Genomic DNA, 4,085 nt, shown 5'->3' on the forward strand with positions numbered 1-4,085 from the left:
CAATGTCTTAGGATTTTTCTTGCTGTTAAGAGACATCATGATCATGTCAACTCTTATAAAGGACAACATTTAATTGGGGCTTACAGTTTCAGAAGTTTAGTTATTATGGTGGGAAGCATGGCTGCATGCAGGCAGACATGGTGCTGAAGAAGGAGCTGAGAGTTCCACATCTTGATCCGAAGGAGGAGACTGTGAGCAATGCTGGGCATAACTTGAGCAAAGACCGCAAAGCCCACCTCCACAGTGGCCTACTTCTTCCAATAAGGCCACTCTCTACTCCAAGAAGGTGACACCTCCTAAAATGCTACTCTCTACGGCCAAGCATTCAAACACTCGACTTTATGGGGGCCATTCCTATTCAAACCACCACATCCAGCTTTCTCCCCGGGTGCTGGGATCTGAATTTGGGTTCTCTCGCCTGTTCAGCAAGCTTTCTTACCTGCTGAGTCATCTCTACAGTTCCTCTTTCCCCACTATTTAGTCAGATTTTTATACAATTAAAAAAAAAATCAACCTCAAGATTCATTATGGAATCATATTATAAAAACTCCTAATGGCTGAAGTAATTCCGAGAGCCAAAGAGCTGGAAACATCACACTCCTGACTTAACATTATTTCAGGGATCTGTAGACGGAAACAGTACTTACTGGCACCATAATAGACATGCACTAGTAGAACGAAATAGAGAATCAGAGACAAATCTGAAGTATGTGGACAACTGATGGTTAGCAGGTTAGCACGTGCACACAGTGGGGCCTGCAAACTTTGTTGGCTCCATTCCCTGTTTGGGATCCTGGACTGTGTAGTGAATAAAGAGAAGTGAGAAGCAGCATGACTCAATCTCTCTGTCTCTGTCTCTGCTCTGTCCCTGTTCCTGTCCCTCTCTCTCTCTCTGTGTGTCTCTGTCTCCCTCTGTCTCTCTCTCTCTCTCTCTCTCTCTCTCTCTCTCTCTCTCTCTCTTTCTCTCTCTCCCCCTGACTGGGAATGCAATGCAATTAGCTGCTTTGATCACTTACTGCCTTGATTTCTCAGTCAAAATGGACTGTATCCTGGAACTATGTCTTAGTTTATTGTGAAGAGAGACCATGACCCAAATGACTCAAAGGAGAAAGAGGTATGAGAAGGGTCTTACAGTTCCAGAGGGATAGAGTCTGTGACCATCTTGACAAGGACAGCAGACAGGCAGGCAGGATGACACTGGAACAGTAGCTGAAAGCTGACATCTGATCCACAAACAGGAGGCAGAGAGATAACTGGGAATGGCATAGGCTCTTGAAACTCAGAGCCCACCCCCAGTGGCACACCTCCTCCATGAAGGCCACACTTCTTAATACTTCCCAAATAGTTCTACCAGTCGAGGAGCAAGCATTCAAATATATAAGCCTACGGGGACCATTCTCATCCCAACCACGGCACACTGAGTCAGAATCAGCCCCCTCTCCCTTAAGTTGCTTGTATTGCAGCAACAGAGGAGAGAATAAGCTAAGTGCCCATCATGGCTCATCCCCGTGATGCCGGCATTGGAGAGGCAGAGGTGAGAGGTAGGATCGAAAGGCCAGCTTGAGCTCTGGAAGATCCTACCTCAAGCAACAAGACCAGCACTGTGGAGTAAGAGAGGATGAAGGACTGGACCCATGTTGAAGTCTGTCTGTGATGAGGGCCTGCTAAGATGCTGGCCAACACTGGATCTGGTGAGCAGGAACAGGCATAGTCTGTCACAGTAGTCCAGGAGAAGATGACCTTTCTACTCCTGCCTTGATCTGGTGTTAATTAGTGGCCTTTAGGAAAGTCATGGAGCTTGATGTGGTGGAGGCATTCTGTGCCAGGATTGCTAGCTTGGCCACAAGTCCTACCTTAAAGGGAGGCCTAGGTGCCTGGTACCAACTATGATGCAAATTCCCCCTTCTCTACACTCTGTTGAGAATTTGGATGGGTATGACATTTATTAAAAGTAGGAACATTCTTTTCTTCAGACAAGTTGTTGGTCAGAACATGGGACGCTAGTTTTCCCCCTGCCTGGGGATTCTTAGTACAGGGAAAAGAGATGCTGGTAATTGTCTTTGGATAATAGACACAGATTGTGGTAGGGACAGAATTACGCTCAACCCTCCCCAGCTTCATATGGTGAAGTTCTAACCCCAAGTGCAACTTATATCTGGAGACAGGGTCTTGGGGAGAACTTGGGTTAAATGGATGGGAGTTCTGATCCTATAGGAGAGAAAGAATGAGAGCTAGAGAGGAGGGGGCTGTCTCACAATGCGCAAGCACCAAGGACAGGACATGTCAATATACAGTGAGAAGAGAAGGCAGCTAAGGTCAAGCCAGCAAGAGCCCTCCCAGAGCTCAACCATGCTGGCATCCTCTTCCCAGACCCCAGTCCCTCCAACTGTGGGAAGTATATTTCTTTTGTTCAAAGCACCGGTCTCTTGTGACTGGGTGTTATGGTGCCATATTACCCCAGGAGACCAATGCCTATGAAACTGCTTAGAAAACTAGATACCAGTGGTCTTCAAACTCTCTCTGTCTCTCTAAATCATCATTTCTTTATTGTGTGTGACAGTTCATGTGTGTCATGGTATGCACATGGAGGGCAGAGGACAGCCTGCAGGAGTCGGTTCTCCCCTTTCACCATGTGACTCTCAGGGGTCAAACTCAGGCTCGTGTGGTAGCTACTTTTACCCCTACCCATTTTGCCAGTTCCCTTTCTTATCGTTGTTAGCATCTGTTAACCATGTAAGTGATGGGTCTGATTAGGACATTTTCCCACACATCTGTACTTTGAACATTTGGTGTTAGTCTAAAAGCCCTGCTTTTAGCAGCAGATTGCTCTTACTACTAAATAAGAGGAGACACTGCCACGCTGTCCCAACCCGAGCTTTTCCATATCATCGCTCTGTGTTCTCTAGTGTTAGTGTGAGTGTCAGCGTAGACCTAGGAAGTGGAGAGAGAATTGTTTCTGTTAAGGAGAAACACTTTAGAACTGAAGTGACTTAGGGTGGTGGGTAAAGCCGTGCAAGTTAAGATCTGTATGAGGTTTGGTTGGCAACTGAGAGTCTCGTGTGTCAGAGAAGTCACCAACTTCAGTGATGGATAACTCCTGGCTCCCTGCCAGCCCCCTTCCTCCATCAGCCTGCTACCATGGCCCTCTTGCTGTCCAGTGATGTAGGTCATGGCCAAGACTGACAGGGAGGGGAGGAGCAAGGAGCAGTAGTTAAAATGGCACCCATTCAGATGGAAGTCCAAGAGGGACCATTTACCATGATGTGTTTTAGTTAAGGAGAGAAAAAGTGAAGAGGTTGTATCTTTGAATCAAAGTAGCGCTTTAGTTACTGAAATGGGAATGGCTTCATTGAAAGGGAAACATGTTAATTGTGTCACCAAGATACATAAGAAGAAAACAAGAACATGTTTGCCACATCAGAGCTATCATTAGCTCATGGTACCGCAAGTTCATGTAACAAAGATTCCAGGGTCAATAGCTGAGCATTTATAGCTCTGTGAACTCAGTGGAAACCCAGTTGTAGGGGAAACACCACCTTTGCATTGCAGTGCAGACATTGTAACACAGAAAGGACCTTGCTTGTGCTCAGTGGCTGCTAGCCTCTTTAAGCAACCCACCTTTCCTGGAGGATTTGTTAGACTCGAGGGATGTTTACTTCCACCATCAGTGAACTGTTGAGTCAAGGAGACTATATACTCATTTAAAGTTAAACAAACCTTTATATGTGCAGTGTGCTGTACAGATCACAGGATGACCTGGAGGACCTTTGGTTGTCCTGGAGACTCATTTTGGCTTAAGAATGTAAAGTTGGTAATATACAAACATGAAACATTTTCCGCCCCCTAGTGGTTAAAAGTAATTTTGCAATGTTGGATCTATTTAACTCTTCACAAGTCACAATTAATTTTGGAAGTAAAAATTGCATGATGCTCAGATCCTGACGGTGCAGCAGCCCGCAGCCTCAGCCAGGGAGTCCCAGCCGCTTTCAATGGAGGAGAAGCCCGGCCAGCCACAGCCTCAGCACCATCACAGCCACCACCATCCGCACCATCACCCCCAGCAGCAGCAGCAGCAGCAGCAGCAG

This window comes from Mus pahari, chromosome 2, assembly GCF_900095145.1.
Source record: "Mus pahari chromosome 2, PAHARI_EIJ_v1.1, whole genome shotgun sequence".
Lineage (NCBI taxonomy): Eukaryota > Metazoa > Chordata > Mammalia > Rodentia > Muridae > Mus > Mus pahari.